This window comes from Rhinoderma darwinii, chromosome 2 (assembly GCF_050947455.1).
Source record: "Rhinoderma darwinii isolate aRhiDar2 chromosome 2, aRhiDar2.hap1, whole genome shotgun sequence".
NCBI lineage: Eukaryota > Metazoa > Chordata > Amphibia > Anura > Rhinodermatidae > Rhinoderma > Rhinoderma darwinii.
The window spans coordinates 36,896,695-36,920,393 of record NC_134688.1 but is presented as its reverse complement, the minus strand read 5'-3'; the positions used below and the strand labels follow the sequence as shown (position 1 = coordinate 36,920,393).

The 23,699-nt window shown below is 43.3% G+C and overlaps 1 long non-coding RNA gene across 1 annotated transcript in view; it reads left to right on the top strand.

Annotated features, from left to right (window-relative positions):
• Positions 1 to 23,699, top strand: part of LOC142742099 (uncharacterized) — an 82,230-nt gene that overhangs the window by 46,525 nt on the left and 12,006 nt on the right. Inside the window, exons 3-4 of the long non-coding RNA XR_012881303.1 lie at positions 5,518 to 5,652; positions 15,014 to 15,201. This is a non-coding gene — a long non-coding RNA (uncharacterized LOC142742099). The remainder of the gene's footprint in view (positions 1 to 5,517; positions 5,653 to 15,013; positions 15,202 to 23,699) is intronic.

Below are 23,699 nucleotides of genomic sequence, written 5' to 3'. Positions count from 1 at the left end.
TTTTTCAGTGGAGCCTTTCAATGAATAGTAAAAAAGTGTAAAAAGCAGACAACCCCTTTACCATGCATAAGAATGTTTTCCACATTTCTGATTAGTATATGACCACGAGAATAAAGTATTGTTCAAATCAAGAAAACCTACTATTTCCTGTGGAAATTATTTCTCTACACGATAAGCCTGGGACTGTCCCTTTAAATGTCTGCAGTATGTTCATATACTTCCATTTCACCCTATACAGAGATGGTGAGAGGTATTGAACCTGTCATTATTGTACAAAATGATTTTTACTATGGCAAGTCACTTTCTATTAATTTGAGATAATTTTATATTTTCTGATATATTATAAAGTCACTAAGGATTTCCCCTCTACTATCTAAGGCCATATTCACATAAGCTAGCTAAACGATACAAGGCTATATAAGGTTACAAATTGTTGTATTACCGGAGTTGTATGAGATTAGAAAAAATGCTGCTTTCTTCCAGAAAAAGCGACACTCTTGTTCATGGACCGTGTCTGGTATTGCAGCTTAGCTCCATTCAAGTCAATAAGGCTGAGCTGCAATACATAGGATATTCTAAATGTAGAGCATCAACTGCAGGATCAAACCATTATTAGGCATTGTTCACACCATGTTCTGTGTGCACTCTCAGCGGTGCTTTACATTTGGCACATGTACTGAGAGATTTACCCAGCGTATACGCTACATGCATACCTCCTAACTGTCCCGGATTCAGCGGGACATCCTGGATTCCAGGCTGAGTCCCGCTGTCCCAGGCGGCCAGTGGCAAGTCCCGGTTTCAACTGTATCTGTGTCCTCACAATTCAGATACAGTTTAATCCAATGGTAAATCAGGGATCTCCCTACTTCACCATTCACTATGTAATGCCGGACGTGAGTGGCTCGCCACAGACAGGCACGATGCAGTAACGTCATCGCCCCTGTCTGCGCCGAACCACTCATAGCACAGACTGGAGGAGCAGAGGGATCTCCTCCACTCGTCGTGGGAGCAGGGCTAGGTGAGTATATATTTTTTATTAGGCACGATTGGGGCATTATACTGTATGGTGGCACCTAAGGGGGCATTATACTGTATAGGGCGGTTGTGGGGGCATTATACTGTAGGGGGCAGCTGTGGGGGCATTATACTGTATGGTGGCAGCTATAGGGCATTATACTGTATAGGGGCAATATACTGTATGAGTAATTGTACTGTATGGGGGCATTATACTGTGTGGGGGCAGCTATTTGACATTTATACTGTGTGGGGGGCACTATGGGTACATTATACTGTGTGGGGGCAGCTATTTGACATTATATTGTTTGGGGGGCAACAAACTGCCCTCCACACAGCACAATGCCACCCATAACTGCCCCACAGTATAATGCTCCCCATAGCTTCCCCCACAAAGCATAATGCCCCCCATATTTGACCTCCACACAGTATAATGCCCCCAATAGCTGTCCCCACTGTAAAATGCCCCCCAGAGCTGCCCCCACAGTATAATGCCACCCATAGGAGCTCCATACAGTATAATTCCCCCCATACAGTATGATGCACCCATATAGTATAATGCTCCCACACAGTATAATGCCACCCATAGCGGCCCCTGTGGGACCCCCAGGCTTAGGGGCCCAGTTGCAACTTTGACAGTTTCGACCGCTATAGCAATCTCAATGCTTATATTTACCTACCACAATTGGGTACAAGCAGCTGCAATGTGTGTATAACTTATTACTATTCCGGGTTGGTTTCATGGGGTTTATAAGCTTGGGGAATTGAATCGCCAACCACCAGAGGAAGCCGTTGGCAAAATGCACTTTGGGTGTGGTGGGTGGTAAGCAAGATGTCATACATGTTTGCAATGTTTGTAATTTCATCATTATTGTGAGCATTCTACACAATGTCATATATCCAACATGAGTCTGGTCAGGCTCATGGGCCCTGGTGCAAGAATTCAGCTTGGGCCTCGCTACCCCTCCCGAATACCACCAGACCCCTGTGCGCGCCTATCCCCAGCCGCCTTGCCCAACTACCCCCATGGATGCCCCCACACAGTATAATGCTCCCCCACACAGTATAATTCTCCCCCACACAGCCTGTGCTATGAGTGACTCGGTGCAGACAGGCGCGATGACGTCACTACATTGCGCCTGTCTACACCGAGCCACTCATGGCTCACAGCACAGTGAATGCTGGAGCAAGGAGCCGTCATCTCCTTGCTCCAGCATTAAATTCAACTGTATCTGCATCCTGAGGATGCAGATACAGTTGGAACCGGGACCAACGCAGTCAGTGCAGTGGGCCCCCCAGCATTAGGGGCCCGGTCTCAACAGCGACCATTGCGACCCCTATAGCTACGCCACTGAGTCTGGTAATGTTAATATATGTACTTGCACTTTAATTGATGTAATAATAGCATCTGTTTGGTAGATAAAAATATATATTCTTTGGAATTTCTTCACATGTACTTATATGACATTGAACTACTCAGCTTTGCTCCACCCACCTGTTCTTTAGTAGTCTATATTGTCTCTATTTTTACACATTTTTAATTAATTTTGGATAACTAAATAAAGCTTATGTATGTATCTTCTTAGCATGATATTGTGGCATAGCACTATTTTCTCATTGGTGTTTGCATTGTTTTCCTATAGTAAAGAAAGACACGAGCAAACTTTACAGCAAATATTCCATTTATAACCTGGTTTATTACATATATAAGTATGATAACACATGACATACAGTATTTCTTAAATATCCCCCACCTCCTCACATTAACCATGTGAAAGGATTTTTTTACGCGTCTATAGATTAGGTTTCAGCTTGATGTTTGTGGTGGAAATTTTTTGGAAAATATATTCTCAAAATTAATTTGAGCTTTCATCAGTCATCTGCTAAGATATATATCTTGTTTGATACTTTTATGACGCCTCTTTACTGACGATTGATGCCAAGATACAAAGCTATACACAATCCTAACAAGTACAGGCAATTCAACATGTAGATATGATATTCTTATTACATCTAATACATGTTTCATCTTTCACTATGGCATTTCCCAGGCCCTGCCCTGCTTGTGTAAAGTAAAACTATTGTGCGTAGCTATAGCTCAGCTTTCCCTATACCCGGGGCAAAAATTCATAGTGGCGTCCCAACATATATGGACAGTGATGTCAGGGGCTTTAAACTACGTATTCCCTGGCCAGGAAATCGTAAGCGCTCTAAACATGGACTTCAGGACTTTGGGAGCTCCAGACGTCACTGTCCACTACTGATGCTCTGGCCGGGGACTCTCTAGTTGAAAGTCCCTAACATCACTGCCCATACATGGACATTGATTTCAGGGGCTTCCCCAGTGCCGGAATCCCTGGGCTGAGCGCCACCTGATGCTCTTCCCAGCCCTGGGAAAGCTCCCCAAGGTACACATTTAATGTATACCTGTGACGGATGCCATACATTGGCATCTGTCACTCATGGGCTTCCATGCAAATGTAATGTATACCGCATGTTATACGTTTTTTTGCGGGATCCCTTAGGATGGAATAGCATAGTATACTACATTATTCCGTTCTCAAAAAATAAGCTATACCAATGTATACCAGCCCGATGGAGGTCAAAAGGACACTCTTTTAAAATCTGTAGGACTAATGGAGCCCTATGGACATGTTTAGCATGTACATAGGGAGCTTTGCTAACATGCACGCTAAACATAGGGCCAAAACGTGATGTGAACAAAGCCTTATTTCTCAGATATTGTTCGGATGAGTATAAAATGGATACATATGTGTTTTTATTATTTTTGTGTTGCTCATTTCTGATTGCTCAAGACGGGAAGTGTGGGAATTATGCTTAGCAGGATGGGAACATCCTGTATTTGCTTATACATATATTTTTGTTTTGTTATTTTATTTTGGGTAAGACATTTCTCTAATTTCCTTTCTACTGCTCTCTCTGCCCCCACATAGTATGATTACTGTACTCTCAGGTTGAGATATTGCTCTCTGTCCCCAGCATGGAGATCCCCAAGACGAATAAGGACGCCCAACCAGCAGAATCTTATAGACCCATTTTATTGCTTACAGTTGACGTGAGATCTTAGCTAAAGTGCTGGCCAATTGGCTTTCAGTTGTACATCCTGATCAGGCAGGTTTCATGCTCAACATGACTACAGCAGTGAATATTAGACGTCTATTCCACAATATTTAGGCTTTCCAGGTGGCCAGTGGTATGCTGCTTGTCACAACTCTTAATATGGCCAAGGCATTCAATATTGTAGAATGGGTGTTTTTCTTACTACTCTATAAAGACTGGGTTTTGGAAATGTCTTTATTTCTTAGGTTAAACTGTTATATTTCTCCCAATGGGTTGGGGTCCAGGCAAAAAGTTAGGCTGGGTTCACACGAGCACATTAACGTCCGTAATGGACGGACGTATTTCGGCCGGAAGTCCCGGACCGAACTCAGTGCAGGGAGCCGGGCTCCTAGCATCATAGTTATGTACGATGCTAGGAGTCCCTGCCTCTCTGCAGGACAACTGTCCCGTACTGTAATCATGTTTTCAGTACGGGACAGTAGTTCCACGGAGAGGCAGGGACTCCTAGCGTCGTACATAACTATGATGCTAGGAGCCCGGCTCCCTGCACTGAGTTCGGTCCGGGACTTCCGGCCGAAATACGTCCGTCCATTACGGACGTTAATGTGCTCGTGTGAACCCAGCCTTAGTGATGACTATGGATGACGGAACAGGTGGCGTGTTAAGTTAATGGGGCTCCATTCTTGTTGCGCCTTTGTTGTGTGCATTATCTCTCTTCCTTGGCATCACTTTTGCATTAATCCTGTGACATCACACCATTATCCCTATACTCTGATTTCATAGTGAGAATTAGCGTTTCTGTGTACTGTGACATCACTATGTGCATTATTACTGTACTGTGAGATCATGTGTGCATTATCCCTTCACTGGGACATCACTGTATACATTATCCCTATACTGTGACATCACTCTGTGCATTATCTCTGTACTGTAAGATCACTGCATTATTTCTGAGCTGTAATTTTCAGTGTATCTTTTTATTGTGACATAACAGTAAAATTATCTCTGTACTGTGACATCACGTTGTACGTTATCCTGATACTGTGTCATCACTGTGTGCAATATTCCTATACTGTGATATCATTGTGTGCAATAGAACTGTACAGTGACATCACTGCATTATTACTGTGTTGTAATTTCACTGCAGAGTGTATATTTATAATGTGACATAACTGGGTTTTATTATCCCTGTACTGTAGATTAGGAAGAAAAAGCTGCTCCTCTGAACGGGCGCTCAGGTGTGGATTGTACTGGTATCTTCACAAAATCGTCAGGGTTTATTTTCAACGATTTTATTATTAAAACAATATAAAATTTGATTGCTGCAACGCGTTTCAACCACGCACTGTGGTCTTCATCAGGCATATAAATTTGGTTACAATACATCATCTTATATACTTGTATCATATGCTTCACTTCCAGGTTAAACTAAAGGAGAGGAGTTCCTGATACTAATTCACCCCATGCGGTTATGGCTCCAGAGGCAAGCACAGTGTGATCGAGCGTGTACAAGCTACAAAGTCAAGTTGTGCTGGCGACATTGCACAACTCACCAAGGTGAGCTCCATTCATTAAAGGGAATGTGTTGCCAGAAAAACATGTTTTTTTTTTAAAAATTAAACATTTAGTGTGTGGGTGATTAAACATTGTTCAAATTTTTTTTATTTTTTTCGCGAGTCAGGAAATATTATAAATTTTTTCTAATTTATAATACTACCCATTTTTGGTCACTAGATGGAGCTAGTTCCCAAAATTGCAGCATTGCAACATTGGGTTAAAAGCCCTCGCTCTAGTGAGCTCTCAGCATCCCCCCCTCCTTTATCCTGGCTAGTGCCGGGATAAACGAGGGGTTTGAAAGGTTTAACCTCCTACACTGTGTGTCGCCATTTTTTGAGGTAACCCACAGTGTAGTAGGTTTACATACAGTAGTAAACACACACAAACACTAACATACATTGAAATCTCTTACCTGCTCCTGCCGCCGCGGCTCCCTCCGGCCCGTCCGCTCCCTTTGCTGCCGCTGTTCCATGTGCACAAGTCCGGAAGCCGCGACCGGAAGTAGTAATATTACTGTCCGGCCGCGACTTCCGGTCCACAGGAAAATGGCGCCGGACGGCGCCAATTTCGAATAGGACTGTGTGGGAGCGGCGCATGCGCAGTTCCCACACAGACGCCGTACACGGCAGTCAATGGGACGGGAGCCGTTCGCAGTCCCTATGGGACTGTGGCTGCCGTATTCCATGTCTGCGTGTGTCGTTAATCGACACACACAGAAATGGAACAAAAAATGGCAGCCCCCATAGGGAAGAAAAAGTGTAAAAATAAGAAACAGTAAAACACAAACACACAAATGAAAATAAACGTTTTTATTAAAGCACTAACATCTTTAACATATAAAAAAATTATTTGTGATGACACTGTTCCTTTAAGTTACTCACTATCCTACAAATACCAGAACGATATCACCTTAGAGGAGCGCCGTTTTTTCTCTTTTTTATCCCCCTTTTTTTATCTTAAGTATCCCTGTACTGTGACATCTCTGTTCGCATACTGTACTGTAACTTCATTGAGTTAATTATCCCTTTAATGTAACATCACTGTGTGTGTATTGTGCCTGTGTATTAGAAAACGGTGTAGAACAGATTAAAGGACGAGTGTCGCGAAAAAACATTTTTTTATATCAATTTGCTTTTAGTGTTTTATTTAAAAAAAAAAATTATTTGTGTGTTTGTGTTTTACTTTTTTTTATTTTTTCACTTTTTCTTGTCTATGGGGGCTGCCATTTTTTTTTCCATCTCTGTATGTGCCGATTAATGACACATACAGACATGGAATACGGCACATACAGTCCCATAGTGAATGCGAACGGGGCCCGTTCCATCCACTATGCTGTACGCCGTCTGTGTGGGAACGGCGCATGCGCCGCTCCCACACAGTCCAAATTGAAGGTCTTCAGCCGAGCGACGTCCGGCGCCATTTTCTTGTGGACCGGAAGCCGTGGCCAGACAGTACGATTACTACTTCCGATCGCGGCTTCCGGACTTGTGCACTTGGAGCGGAGGGAGTAGACGGAGCGGACGGACCGGAGGGAGCGGCGGCGGCAGGAGCAGGTAAGTTAGGTCTGTGTATGTACGTGTTTTACTGTGTGTTTACTACTGTATGTAAACCTACTACACTGTGTGTTAGCTCAAAAAATGGCGACACACAGTGTAGGAGGTTTGACCAGGATAAAGGAGGGGGGATTGTTTGAGGACACTAGAGCGAGTGAGTTTTCTCAAATTTTGCAGCATAAAGCAATGTGGTTGCTTTACCACATGCCAATGCTGCAATTTTGGGAATTGCTCCATCTAGTGACCAGCACTGGGAAATGTTATAAATTTGAATCTAATTTATAATATTTCCTGACTCGTGAAAAAAATGTAAAAAATTATAACAATGTTTAATCGCTTATACACTAACTGTTTAAAAAAAATAAAAATAATTTTTTCTAACGACACATTCCCTTTAAAGTCCAAAATAATTATAACTTTTTTATGTTCTGAACTCACTTCTGAGTGTAGTCATAAGGCCCTATTCCAAGTTGGCTACTTGTTATGCCCCCGCGAATGTTTCAGGGGTGTTATTTATCAAAGGGGCTTAGGTACGGGGATCTGCAGGGGATCTCCTTTTCCTGATGTTTGGCTACAATCTCAGATGCATTTGGATGCCTCTCAGGTTTAACTATAAACTGGGCGGTCAGTGGTCCTTTCCCTATAAACTGTCTCGGATTCTGCCTCTCTGGACACTGTCCGTTTGAAGCCTTTTACCCAAGCATTTGGGTGTACGGGTTTTGGGCAAAGTAAAAGAATATAATACCCTTAATCTGTATCATTTACTTAACTGATTTAAAAAGGACCTGTCATTTCCCCAGAAATATTAATCCATTAATAATTAATATTAATGCTATACCTGCATTGCTCCCTTCCCCCAGTTCCAGCACCATTAATTTCATGTTTATAGGTGCCTCGGTTCCTCTACAATCACCCTTCGTTCCCCGTGCATTCAGCCCGTCCAGGTCGGCGACTGATATGTTGATTCATGATTAATTTCACTTCTGGCCGGTATTCACATCCCAGCGTCAATGGGGCGTAAACCTAAGCCGCTCTTTCGAAATAAACAATTGGGGGGAAGGGAGCAATGCAGGTATGGCAGCAGATTAACATTTTTGGTGACATGACAGGTTCTCTGTAAGCAAAAAAAACCAGGTATTGGTATAAACTACCTCTTAAAGTAATTGGCCGGGCTAACCTGGTTACAATTATAATAATGCCACATTTTTTATATAGGCTTCATAATGCGCCAGTATGGCTCTCTATTGAGTTTTTTTCAGAAGGCAAATGCCATTTTTAGGCACCTAGACTTTTTTTGTGGCATTACTGATTGATTTTAGCTATTGAGTGGCAGCTGCAGTCCACAAGATTACATGCACCTCTATGTGTTCCTTTGGACTGCATCTGTCACTCAATAGTTAAAATCAATCAGTAATGCTACAAAAAAAGCCTAGGTGTAGCCTCGGCCTTAGTGATCTTGTTTGGAAAAAATCAACCTGAGGATCAGGATTGACACTCTGCAGAGATCCAAGGAGAATGGGAACTTGGCTCTCCTCTACCCATGGCTATATTATCTTGCAGCCCAGTTACAACATATAAAGAGTTGTGAAGAGGTTAATTTGTTGACCTCCGTTAGTAGGATTGTGAACCCTCTGTTACAGGATGAGCAGCTTTTGTCCACTCTTAAAACAGGATCTTTTGGATCCTCCGTTAATTGTTTCCCTTATTTAGCTGCTGTTCATAAATTGTGGTGGAAGCTCAGATGACTGCAAAGTTATACCGCAAAAATTTACATTTAGCCAAATTACCTCTATCCTGAACTTAACAAGAGCTCTAGGTTTGTTCTGCGGACAGGTAGGTAAGTTGATCGTATGTCCCACCTTATTTCTGACAGCAGTCTAAGACTATGTTCACACAGAGTCAAACGGCCCGAAAATGCCTCCCATTTTTCACTTCCGAGTTGCCCCCGTGTGGGTCCCGTTTTCAGAGATCAGCATAGACTTGATTCGATGGAGGAATCCTCGAAAATCGGACATGTTCTATGTTTCAACAGGCCCTTTACACGATCCGTTGTTTTAACGGCCGTGTGAACGGCCCCATTGAAATACATGCGTCCGTGTGACAGCCATTGTTTTAACGGCCGTCACATGGACATATTCTACGTTTGTCTGAATAAGGCCTTATTCACACGATCGTGTTCGGTCCGTGATATATGGACCGCATGTCGGCCGCATTGCCCGGACAGAACACAGTTCAGGGAGCCGGGCTCATAGCATCATAGTTATGTTGACGCTAGGTGTCCCTGCCTCATTATAACTATGATGCTAGGAGCCAGGCTCCCTGAACTGTGTTTGGTCCGGTAAATGCGGCCGACATGCGGTCCGTATATCACAGGCCAAACACGGTCGTGCAAATAAAGCCTAAGGCCCCATGCACATGAACGGATTTTTGCGGCCGCAATTCACCCGGAAATCTGCGGGTAAATTACGGCCCCAGTAATTTCGATGGGCCCATTCACATGAGGGTGGTTTTCACAGTCCGTGCATTGCCCAGGAGCCTGGACCACAAAAAGATAGGACATGTCTTATTACGGCCGTATTTTGCGGTCCAGGCTCATAGAAATGAATGCACGCGGCCATGTGCACGGCTCGCGATTTGTGGGCGGCCCGCGGTTGATACTCCACAGCCATCCGAGCCGCAAATCACGGCTGTGCACACCACTACGGTCGTGTGCATGAGGCCTAAGTCTGCATTCCGTGTTTTTAGCTAGTTCAGGAGCCTTAGAACTCGTACATTGCACAGTCCAAGTGAAATTACACCTTTTTTACATATGTACTGTGCACTCCTTATCTCACAGTACATAGGGACACTACAGTTACTGTAATTTCACTTGGATCATGCACTCAGCGCAATGTACGAGTTCCTGGACGAGCTAAAGACACGGAATGCAGACTAACTGTGAGTGACTGAGGCTGGAGGGAAGGGGGCTCACATCAAATAGCCATATCTCGGGCTGTGGACCAGCTAGAACAGTGATTCTAGTGGCAGATGAGATTCTTATCTTGCCACCAGGCTCGCAGTTCTAGCTGTGACATTACGGGAGATATGGCTATTTGAAGTGTGTCCCCTTCCCTGGAGCTGAAGACGGAATAGTCGTAGCAACAGACGGTGGAGGACAAATGTGAGGGGCTCTGAAATAGAACAAACAGGTAACTTCAAATAGATTTGTAACAATAAAAAAATCGACTGATAAAGCTATTTAATAAAGATTAGTAATTTTCAAATACAATGCATATCTGTCATAAAAAAAAAAAAAGTGCAGTTACTCTTTAACCCCTTCCCGCCCCTGGAAGTACTATTAGGTCATGATGAGCGCATCATTCGCGCTCGATGACCTAATAGTACGTCACGGGTCTAACGGCCATTCTAGCCCCCCTTCCAGCACATAAAGAAGCTGTGACAACTGCTGTCTCGTACAGCATTTGCCGCAGCTCCTTCAGCAAGGACCAATCGCGGTGGTCCCCGCTGACTAACCCCTTAGAAGCCGCGATCAATAGCGATCGCGGTTTATTAGGGGTTAAAACACGAACGACGTCCCGCAACATGATCACGGGCGCCGATGGTTGCTATGGCAACTGGAGGCCTAACAGTGGCCTCCGGCTATGCCATCTACGGAAGCCTACCCACTATGCTTGCTGTCCGTGAGTATCTGACAGCTCTAATACACTGCACTACGCATGTAGTGCAGTATATTAGAATTGCGATCAGGGCCTCCTGCCTTCAAGTCCTCTAGTGGGACAGAAAAAAAAAAAATTACAAAAATTGTCACTTCACAGCCCAAAAAATGGAATAGCATGTATCCAAAAATTGTACAAATCGAAACTACAGTTTGTTACGCAAAAAAAAAGCCCTCACACAGCCTTCATGATGGAAACATAAAAAAGTTATGGCTCTTAGGGTATGTGCACACGTAGTGTTTTCAGGCATATTTCAGGGCATTTACACATCGAAAAACGCCTGAAAAACGGAAGCAGAGCGCCTACAAACATCTGCCCATTGATTTCAATGGGTAATACGGCGTCCTGTTCTGACGGGGCATTTTTGTACGCCTCATTTTCAAAAAACGGCACGTAAAAAGACCCCTGCGAAAAAAAAGTGCATGTCACTTCTTGAGCCGTTTTTGGAGCCGTTTTTCATTGACTCTATAGAAAAACAGCTCCAAAAACGTCTGAAAATCAGGAGCTGTTTTCCCTTGAAAACAGCACCGTATTTTCAGACGTTTTTGATTTTGTGTGTGCAGATACACTTAGAATAAGGGAACACAAAAAGTAAATGATTTTTTATAAAAAGTATTTTATTGTGCAAACGCCATAAAACATAAAAAAAATAGATACATCTGGTATCGCTGTAATCGTATCGCCTCGCAGAATAAAGTGAATATGTCATGTATAGCGCACAGTGAATGCTGTAAAAAAAAGGGATAAAAAAACTATAGTAGAATTGCTGTTTTTTTTTGTTACAATGCCATTAAAAATGGATGCAAAAGGGGCGTGGCCAGCTTACCTGCAATTGGCTACCATCCAGAATTTCCAATGGGGAAGGCGTCCAAAAAGCCCAAGGCAACCATCATCGGGATGTTTTTCGGGAGGCGGACCGCGATGCAACTCCGGGCTCCGCTCCGGTCTGAAGCACGTGAGCAAGATGGCCGACCGCCACCTCCATCTGTGCTGCCCCAGGGATCTGGGGGCACTACTCATCTGTCTGCTGACTTCTCCCTGTCTCCTCCTTATTCGCACCCGCCACCTGCTGGGGGTCGCCCTCCGAGGGGTCCCAGAAGACGGTCTGGTCGTGGCCGCGATAGAGAGCCTACACCGCCTAGAGATCCTGTCCATTCAGCCTGATAGTTTGGGACGTGCGCAGTCCTGTTTATATATTCCGGGACTTAAATAATAATAATCTTTATATAGCGCCAACATATTACGCCAACATATTACGCAGAACTTTATAATTTAGAGGGAACATGAAACAAACAAACAATGTCAGACATTACATACTGCCAAAGCTAATTTACAATTCAAACAGAGGAGTGAGGACCCTGCTCGCAAGAGCTTACAATCTATGAGGAAATAAGGGAGACACAAAGTGTAACAGTCTGTTCTGTACAATGTTTTTTTTTTGTTTTGTTTTTATACACATGGGGTGGTACACATAAAGTGCTCTAGCATTGAATTGAACTGTATCTCTGTTAACACAATCATGGGCCAAAATATATTCGACTGAAATTTGTAATGGGTATGTCAACCGATACCCGCCCTCCAGTGATTTATCCAGTTTCCAAATCATAGGTGATAGATATATATATCTGAGAGAAAAGACGACACAAGAGACCATGCTTGTATGCTCAAAATCCTTCTCTGCGGTTTATTGATCCAAACAAGTATATAAGTATAATGACAGGAAAGGTGTAGGCTTTGGTTTCAGCCAATCATCTACTATATGATAATGACTCTGATTCAGCCAATGAGAATATTTCAATGCATTATAATAATTCTTCACCCTTAAAGCCCCAGGTGGCCTGAACCTTGTCCCATGGGAAGACACACATTTCAGATACACAAGTTAATTTGTCTCTACTTCTTATCTCACTAGAGAATGGAGACTGCAGATAAGTTTAAATCATTTAAACAGAGGGCTGAATCCCCTTCCCTCATGGTAAACAATGTCATTGTTCATTCGGCGAAGGCTATTTGATCTGCTCCTTACAAGAGTAATAAAACATTCAATTCAAGAACACAACATAGAATTGCTTCAAAGACATCTGCTGACATATTACTTTTTACTTATTAATCTCAAGATGGCTCCTTCAGGCCAAAAGATGGATTCCAATGATCTAAAATGGACGCCTACCATACAAGATGGAGTCCATGCCAAATGTTATCTTTTAAACATATTCTAATCACTTTCACAATCTGTGTCACAAGGACGCAGATACAGTTGGAAGCGGGACCAGCGCGGTCAGCGCTGCGCGGCAACTGGGGCCTTGAGGGCCCCCCAGGCTTAGGGGCACGGTCGCAACTTTGACCGTTGCGACCCCTATAGCTACGCCACTGTCTGCATCCTCAGGACGCAGGGACACTTAAATCAGTAGAGTCAGATTAGGGAAAGTTATAGGCCTGTCTAAAAAGATGTGTTTTCAGGGCACGTTTAAAACTGTGGACATTGGGAATTAATCTGATTGTCCAGGGTAGCACATTCCAGAGGACTGGTGCAGCGCGAGAAAAATCTTGGAGACGGGAGTGGGAGGTTCGGATTATGGAGGATTTTAATCTAAGGTCGTTGGCAGAACGTAGAGCCCGAGTAGGGTGGTAGACAGAGATGAGGGAGGAGATGTAAGGAGGTGCAGCACTGTGGAGAGCTTTGTGGGTGAGTGTAAGGGTATGTGCACACGACCTCTTTTCAGACGTAATGGAGGCATATTACGCCTCGAATTACGCCTGAAAAGACGGCTCCAATACGTCGGTAAACATCTGCCCATTGCTTGCAATGGGTCTTACGATGTTCTGTGCAGACGAGCTGTCATTTTACGCGTCGCTGTCAAAATACGACGCGTAAAATGACGGCTCATCAAAAGAAGTGCAGGACACTTCTTGGGACGTTTTTGGAGCCGTTTTCTCATAGACTTTATTGAAAACAGCTCCAAAAACAGCCGTGAAAAACGCAGCGAAAAACGCGAGTTGCTCAAAAACTTCTGAAAATCAGGAGCTGTTTTCCCTTGAAAACAGCTCCGTATTTTCAGACGTTTTTGGTCACTACATGTGAACATACCCTAATAAGTTTGAATTTTATTCTGAACGGGATGGGCAACCAGTGCAGTGACTGGCACAGGGTAGAGGCATTGGTGTAACGGTTGGTCAAAAAGATGAGCCTGACTACTGAATTAACGATAGATTGGAGAGGGAAAAGTTTAGTGAGGGGAAGACCAACTAGTAATGAGTAAGGGTATGTGCACACACACTAATTACGTCCGTAATTGACGGACGTATTTCGGCCGCAAGTCCCGGACCGAACACAGTGCAAGGAGCCGGGCTCCTAGCATCATACTTATGTACGATGCTAGAAGTCCCTGCCTCGCTGCAGGACAACTGTCCCGTACTGTAAACATGATTATACTACGGGACAGTTGTCCTGCAGCAAGGCAGGGACTCCTAGCGTCGTACATAAGTATGATGCTAGGAGCCCGGCTCCTTGCACTGTGTTCGGTCCGGGACTTGCGGCCGAAATACGTCCGTCAATTACGGACGTAATTAGTGTGTGTGCACATACCCTAACAGAGGAGAGTGAATCAGAGCAACAATGAGAGTTTTGGCTGTTTTCTAAGTAAAAAAAGGGTGGATTCTGGAGATGTTTTTGAGATGAAAATGACAGGAGCGTGAAAGTGATTGTATGTGAGGAGTAAAGATGCTACCTGCCAGTGATTTGCTAGGTTCTGGAAGTCATCTTTTGTTTCCGATTATTGTAGGATTTCTAAATTGTTTTCTGCTTTGGGTATTGTTTTTCCTGATGTATTAACATGCCTTTACCTCTATTTTCCACATATCTATAATAATAGCTGTTTATAGTTATATTTCTGTTATTATACGCTGGGGAGCACGGATTGCTCTTATGCATAGCTGTCACCTTCCCCATGTAGGTACTGGACCAACATGGCGTGCAGTTGACGCTTCCTGGTCCTTCACAATTTTTTGCTTAGTCTGTGCGGCAGTCTCCATTTTGCTGCCTTTTTTGTTGATGCTTTTGTTTTTCTTTAATGCTGTGATTTATCTCCCTAGACTGTCCCTTCCTCTTCTCTTCCCTGTGGTGGTTCTGGACTCCTGCTTGTCCTGTACTTTCTGGAACGTTTCAGAGAGCGGTTTTGCCTGCGTCTATGGCTGACCTCACGGTAGCCTTCTTCAATGCGAAGGGGTTGAATACGCCTGAAAAGAGAGAGCACATCCTGCATCACCTGCATAAGCGTAAGGTACATATTGCATGCTTCCAGGAAACAAACTGTTTAGACTATTAGACTATTAGACATACATTTTACACATACTGGCATTTTAGTAATAATTCCCTTTCCAGATCCTGTGGAGTAGCCATAGCTCTTCATAAATCCCTTACTCATCAGGTCGTCAATGTTGTCACTGACTCTGATGTTCGATATATAATCTTAGTACTAAATATTGGTGTGCGTGAGTTCACTGTGATTAATGCCTACGCCCCTAATACTGGTCAGGTCCCTTTGCTCCTTCATCTCATAGACATTGCCCTTCCGGTTGTACGGGGGACAGTGATGTTATGCGGAGACTTTAATCTCACTTTAGATCCGACATTGGATAATTCTACTGGTCGTTCCAGTATTGCATATGGTTCTCTCAAACGGGTGAAACGCGCTCTTGCACAGCTTCAACTCTGTGATGCTTGGCGTATACAACACCCTTCTGACAGAGATTATAGTTTTTACTCTCATCTGCATGGCACCTACAGTCGCTTGGACTACATCCTACTTCAACACCATGCCTTCCCATGGGCCAATTCCACGTCCATTGGCAACATATTATTGTCTGATCATGCCCCAGTGTACTGTACCCTACACCTTCCTTTCCTCACTAAATGTCCCTGGTCCTGGAAGCTTAACAAGTCCCTGCTCCTTGATGGGCTTTGCAGTGCCGAACTGTTGCAAACGGTAGAGCACTTCACATCCGATCACACACATGACACCACATCTCCGATGATGCAGTGGGAGGCCCTTAAATGTGTGCTCCGAGGTGTCCTTATAAAACATGGAGCGCGCCTTAAAAGAGAAAGGGCCCATTCCTTGAAACTTGCTCTCCAAAAAATGTGTTCCTTTGAACTGGCTCACAAGCGTGTGCTTTCTCTTCCGCTCTTACGGCAGTTACAGAGTGCCTGACAAGATGCCCGTTGTCTATAAGACTCGGCTCAAAAGCGGGCCCTCCAGGTGTGCCAGAGCAAGTTTTATGAATTTGGTAACAAAAGCGGACGCATGTTAGCCAGAGCTTTAAAGGCTCAATTGGCCCAATCCCATATACCCAGTATTAAATCTTCCTCTGGCCATGTGGTCCATACGACCCCTGAGATTGTGGACTGTTTTCATACATTTTATTCTGACCTCTATAACCTTAGGCCCTCCACTGACTCTTCACCCCCGGATTGGGCCTCTTTCCCTTCTCCTTTCACGCCTTTGTCCAGGGAGATGTCGGAGGAGATGAAGGCTGACTTTACCTCACCGGAGATCCTTGCGGTTATAAGGGACCTCCCAGGGGGAAAGAGTCCCGGGCCGGATGGATATACTGCCAAATTTTATAAATCATTGACTCACTGTTTAACGCCACTTCTGCTCCAGGCCTTTAATTAGATCTCCCCTGAAGTCTTGTTCTCCCCTGGTCCACCTTGGCCCATGTAAAGATCCCCAGCTCTGCTCCAGTTATCGCCCCATCTCCTTGCTCAACGTAGACCTAAAAATTTATTCCAAGTTGTTAGCTAACAGGTTCAATAAACATGTCTCTAAATTAGTCCATCCAGATCAGATGGAGTTTGTGCCGGGTCGGGAGGCGGGCGATAATTCTCTTAAAACCTTTGATATTATCCATCATGCCCAGACTTCCCACATCCCCCTCATGATCCTGTCCCTAGATGCCGAAAAGGCGTTTGACAGGATATCCTGGCCTGCCCTTCACTAAACTCTTAAACATAAAGGACTGGGACCTTCCCTTATGAGTAAAATAATGGCCCTCTATCATTCTCCATCCGCCCAACTAAAAATAAACGTCTCCCTTTCTTTCTGCTCCATTTGCTATTCATAATGGTACCAGACAGGGTTGCCCTCTATCCCCATTGTTGTATGTCCTCGTTATGGAACATCTTATGGCCTCCATTCGGAACAGCGTGGATATTAATGGCATTCTCATAGGCGGGACTGAATATAAATGTTCTGCCTTTGCTGATGACCTATTGGTTTATTTCACGAACCCGCATCTATCACTTCCCTCGTTGATGTCCGAGCTGTCCCGCTTTGCAATATGGTCCAATTTTAAGATTAAGTTCTCCAAGTCTGAGGCGTTAAATGTATCCCTTCCATCCTCGACATGATCGCTCCTCAAAAGTAATTTCCCCTTCTCCTGGCCTGCTAGGGGTATAAAATATTTGGGTGCACGTATAAGCTCTGATCTCTCCCAACTGTTCACCAATAACTTTGTCCCTTTACTAGCCTTATTTCACACAGACCTCGCCTCTTGGCATAAAAAGGAATGCTCCTGGTTTGGCCGTATTAATATTATTAAGATGTCACTTCTCCCCAGACTGCTCTACCTTCTGCAGACGATCCCTATCTCCATCCCATCCTCTTATTGGCTACGTATTCAACAATGTTTTGGTTCCTTCATATGGCCAGCGGGTCATCCCCGTCTGAGTAGGACGATTCTTACTCGTTCCAGGGGTGCAGGTGGGGTTGGTCTGCCGGACTGTCGCCTTTACTATTTGGCATCAACTCATGCTCGTGTCCTAGACTTTTTTCACAATCATGATTCTATACTCTGGGTCCGTTTAGCCCAACAACTTTGTACTCGTACCCTTTCTACTCTGCCTTGGACCCTGCCTGGGAATAGACCAACTTCCGCCTCCTTTGTCATTTTCCATACCCTCTTGGCACTGCGGTCCTCTGGGATGATGGGCTCACTCGTTTACCCACTGGGTCCTTGACCCCTGTCACTGACAACCCTGCCTTTCCGGCTGGGGAGGCGCGTCTCTCCTTCCTGGGTAGGTCTTCCACCAGCCCCATGTACTTCACTCAGGTTCTCTCTGATGTCTGTCTGCTCCCACTGGCCACGATTTGTCCAGCTGATACTCCTTCGCCACGTCACATATTTGAATACTCCCAGTTAACACATTTTTATAGTGTCACTAAGCGTCGGGCTCATCTTCAGACCTCAAATCGGTTGTCCCTCGTAGGTGGAAAACGGCAGTCCCTCCACTGTTGGATGAGTGGTTTCAGGAGGTCGCTTTGATACAGCGAATGGAGCACCTTCTGGCTCATTCCCCGGCCGCTTCTATACAGTACAAGGACACTTGGTCTCACTGGCTTATGTTCCTCTCTTCTTCCACCTATCGCACTGCAGTGACCTGAAACAATGTCCATCCTTTCCCATGAGACTTCATCAACGTAGGGACTACAGGCCAGTGTATGAGGGCTTGTTTGCTCCAACCACATCTTTGACATGCGCATGGCTGCTTCTTTTTATTTTATCTATGATGTTCCGGAGCTGGAGTCCAGGTTCACCACGACCTCCCTTTCTTTTTCCTCTGCCCTTGTTTGTTTCCCTTATTGTGTCTATTGCGAGTGGTCATTGCGCTTACGTTCTATTGCCAATGCATTTTAGGATGTCTGGGTAGCTGGATTGGTGTATTTTATTTTATTTTTGTTGCTATGCTCACTTCCTTTAACCCCTTAATGACCGGCCTATTTTGGACCTTAATGACCAAGCTATTTTTTACGTTTTTCAATCGTCGCATTCCAAGAGCTATAACCTTCTTATTTTTGCGTTGACATAGCTGTATAAGATCTTGTTTTTTGCGGGACAAGTTGCACTTTTTAATAGCACCATTTTTAGGTACATATTATTTATTGATTAACTTTTATTAACTTTTTTTTGGGGGGGAATAGAAAAAAATCAGAAATTTCGCCACTCTTTTTTGCGTCCTAAATCTACGCCGTTTACCGTGTGGTATAAATAACACAATAACTTTATTCAGCGGATTGTTACGATTGCAACGATATCAAATTTGTATCGTTTTTGTATGTTTTACTACTTTTACACAGTAAAAACGCTTTTTTTTCAAAATTATTTGTTTTTGTGTCTCCATATTTGAAGAGCCGTAACGTTTTTATTTTTTCGCCGATGCGGTCATATGAGGGCTTTTTTTTTGCGGGACGACTTGTAGTTTTTATTGGTACCATTTTGGAGTAGATGCGACTTTTTGATCACTTTTTATTACATTTTTTTAAAGTCAGTATTCACAGAAAACAGCAATTTTTCCATAGTTTTTTATTATTTTTTTTACGGCGTTCACCGTGCGGGTTAAATAATGTAATAGATTTATAGTCGGGGTCGTTACGGACGCGGCGATACCAAATATGTGTAACTTTTTAACTTTATTTTGTTTTTTTAATAGTAAAGCATTTTGTAAGGGGAAAAGCTGGGTTTTTAATTTTTTTTCACATTTTTTTTTAAATTAACTTTATTAAACTTTTTTTTCACTTTTTTACTAGTCCCACTAGGGGACTATAATATGCGATTCTGCGATCGCATTTATAATACACTGCAATACTTTTGTATTGCAGTGTATTACTGCCTGTCCGTTTAACACGGACAGGCATCTGCTAGGTCATGCCTGCGGCATGATCTAGCAGGCATTCACTCCAGGCAACCTGGGGGCCTTTATTAGACCCCCGGCTGCCATTAGAGACACAGACACTCGGCGATCTTATCGCCGGGTGTCGGTGGGAGAGAGAGGGAGCTCCCTCCCTCTCTCCAAAACCACTCAGATGCGGTGCTCGCTATTGAGCACCGCATCTGAGGGGTTAAACGGGTGAGATCGATACTAATATCGATCTCACACGGCAGAGCAGGGACGCTCCCAGCCCTCAGCTGCCTCTAGCAGCTGAGAGCAGGGAGATCTGACAGTTCCCTGCTCTGTAAACTTATTCCGATGCCGCGACGTAAAAAGTCTATGGCATCGGAATAAGGCCCGTTAGTGACCGACGTAGAAACACGATGGGCCGGTCACTAACGGGTTAAGCTTCCTCAGACTGCTGTTGTATTTTGGGCTTGTTATGGCTTGGGATGTTCACTCTCCTGTTTGGGCTGTGCCCTTATTCTCATGTTCTTTTTATTATGGGGACACATTTTCTCCGATTGTGTGTGTACTTGTTTGTATTAAAATCAATAAAAATTTTAAATATAAAAAATAAACTGATGAAAAAGTTGCATACATGAAAACTACATTGAATTCCTGGAGGGATCTTTTGAGGGGGTTTCCCCTGTACTGGTACCCCAGAAGCTCTGAAAATGCGATATGTTGCCCGGAAACCAATCCAGCAAAATCTGCCTGCAAGATAACACTCCTGCCATTCTGAGCCCTGCTGTTTGTCCAACCAGCAGTTTAAGACCACGTATGGGGTATTGCCGTAATCGGGAGAAATTGATTTTCAAATGTTGGGGTGTTTTTTCTCCTTTATTCCTTGTAAAAATTAAAAATGCATACCTATTATCGGTGTGATTTTCAATTGCACAGCCTACTTCCACAAAGTGCCGCAAAAAAAACTGCGGGTCTAAATGTTCACTATACCCCTAGATAAATTCTTTGAGGTGTGTAGTCTGCCAATTGGGGTAACTTTTGGGTCGTTTCCACTGTTTTGGCACCACAATACCTCTTCAAACCTGACATGGTCCCTAAAATATATTCTAATAAAAAGAAGGCCTCAAAATCCTCTGGGTGCTTCTTTGCTTCTAAAGACCTGTGTTTCAGTCCATTAGCACACTAGGGCCAAATGTTGGATATTTCTAAAAACTGCAGAATCTTGGCAAAAAATATTGAGTTGCATTTCTCTTGTAAAACCTTCTGTTCTCCAGGAAAAAATTGAATAAAAAGGATTTTCTGAAAATGTCAATTCTACTTTGCTCTAAATTCCTGTGAAACGCCTAAAGGGTTAAGAAACTTTCTAAATGCTGTTTTGAATAATTTGAGGGGTCTAGCTTTTAAAATGGAGTGTTTTATTGGGGGTTTTAATATATAAGGCCCTTCAAAGCCACTTCAGAACTGAACTGGTACCTAAAAAAAGAGGCTTTTGAAATATACTTAAAAATATGAGAAATTGCTGCTTATGTTCTAAGCCTTGTAACATCCTAGAAAAATAAAAGAATGTTCAAAAAATTATGCCAACATAAAGTAGACATATGGGGAATGTGAACTAGTAACTATTTTGTGTATAATTACTTTCTGTCTTACAAGCAGATACATTTAAAATAAGAAAAATGCTATTTTTTCCAAATTTTATCAAAATGTTGCTATTTTTCACAAATAAACACTGAATATATCGACCAAATTTTACCACTAACATAAAGTCCAATGTGTCTCAGAATCGCTTGGATAGGTATAAGCAGTCCAGAGTTATTACCACATAAAGTGACACGTCAGATTTGAAAAATTGGCTCTGAGCCTTAAGGCCAAAACTAGGCTGCGTCATTAAGGGGTTAAAATTCAAAATCATCAATAAAACAAAGTTCAAAAAAGTTACAAAAAAAAGTTAAATGCTACCTTTATATGTTCCTGAAAATGGTACAATTAAAAACTAGATATAAGTCCTAAAAAAAAAACAAGCTTACATACAGCTACGTCAATGGAAAAACTGTAGCATAAGTTACATAGTCTGGAAACTACTCATATTGTATTCTGTGGTTGGTGGGAGACAGATCATACAATCAACCCCTCAAGTACCTTTTTTTTTTTTATCGCCAGATTTAACACCCACATAATAAACATTCGAAAACATTGAAAATATTAGAGGTAATAAAGCCAAGCACTCAAGCAGGAAAAAATACATATAGAAATATTTTGCTTTATTATAAAAAAAAATCATATTAAATATCAAACCTCAGTCCAAAATTATCAAAAAAATAAATAAGTTTATGCATTATTCCCACAAACTCACCCCTGAAACTCACTGGCCAGTTAGTCTATGATTGATAATACACATGATATATAAACTCCTCAATATTGAAATTGCAACACCAAGAGGGAAAAGTTCTGGAATTGTGGAAATCACAGATTCGATAGACATGTTAATGATATAATAGAATGTTAATGATAGAAAAATGGAAACAAAATATTCCAAATATCTTGATTTATTCAGTATCTAGTATGAGCACCACATGCAGAAATAAACGCACTTACACGCCTTGGAATGCTATCAATGAGGTTATTAATCGTCTGAGGAATGTTATGCCACGCTGAATGCATTTGTGCACGCAAATCATCAAGATTGGCTGCTGGCAGCTCCCTTTCAATTGCCAGCCAATGACCAACCAGATGTGCTTGATGGGAGAGAAGTCCGGAGACGCTGCAGGTCAGGGTAGCATGTTTAGGCCACGCCGGCTTTTCACAGTAGCACGAGCGGCCTGGCGTTGTCCTCTTGAAAACGACTTTTGGGACACTTTGGAGAAATGGCTGCACCACTGGTTCCACGACCAAACCAATGTAACACCGAGCTGTTAGCTCCTCTGAAATGAAGACTAGAGGGGTCTGACTACCGTACATTATACCACCCTACACCATAATCCTGGGAGTAGGACCGGTGTGACGTTCCCTTGTGAAGGCCTCATTACTGAAGAGGATAGACCTCCATTCCAGCCTCATTTGCCGTCTTCCTGTGCACCATGATAGCCTTTGGGAGCGGTGGCATGTGGTGAATGGAACACCTGTAGCTGGACGTCTGGCTCATAGCCCAATGTCGTAGAAACGCCTTCTGATAGTTTGTGTTGACACTGGTTGCCGCCCTAGGTTTGGTATGTGACGTCCAATTTCACTTGCAGTACAGAATGGATCCCTACGCGCCATTCTTCCAATCAGACGATCCGTCCGTGCTGGGGTTCGCCTCTGCGCACCTTTTGCTGTCATTCCCGATCGTTGTTGTTCACCCAACCTCCGGGACATGCAACGTTGAACAGTTCTATCATCTTGGCCTAGGCGCGTAGCGATCTGCTGGAGTGATAAACCAAGGTCTCTTGGTTCAAGTATTCTGTCCCTCTGAGTTTGTGACAAGTATGGCGTCGATGAACAGGAGCCATCGCTCAATCGTCCCACACCACTTTATCCGATTTTGGAGGTTTCATGTGGCTAAAAAACTATACTTTCAATCTGGATTTTATGCCTCCCACATGCCACAGATTGGAGCTAGGTGTTTGAACATTTGACAATTTGCAGATCTTAGCGACACCTGCTGCTTCCTTGATTTGCATTACCTTACATAGTTACATAGTTACATAGTTACATAGTTTGTACGGTTGAAAAAAGACACATGTCCATCAAGTTCAACCAAGGGAAGGGAAGGGGGAAGTAAAAAATTTCTACACATAGCAGTTAATATTTTTTTGTTCTAGGAAATTATCTAAGCCTTTTTTAAAGCCATCTACTGTCCCTGCTGTGACCAGCTCCTGCGGTAGGCTATTCCATAGATTCACAGTTCTCACAGTAAAGAAGGCTTGTCGCCTCTGCAGGTTGAACCTTTTTTTCTCCAGACGGAGGGAGTGCCCCCTTGTTTTTTGAGGGGCTTTTACATGGAACAGGATTTCACTATATTTTTTGTATGCGCCATTCATATATTTATATAAGTTAATCATGTCCCCCCTTAGTCGTCTTTTCTCAAGGCTAAATAGGTTTAGTTCTTTTAATCTTTCTTCATAA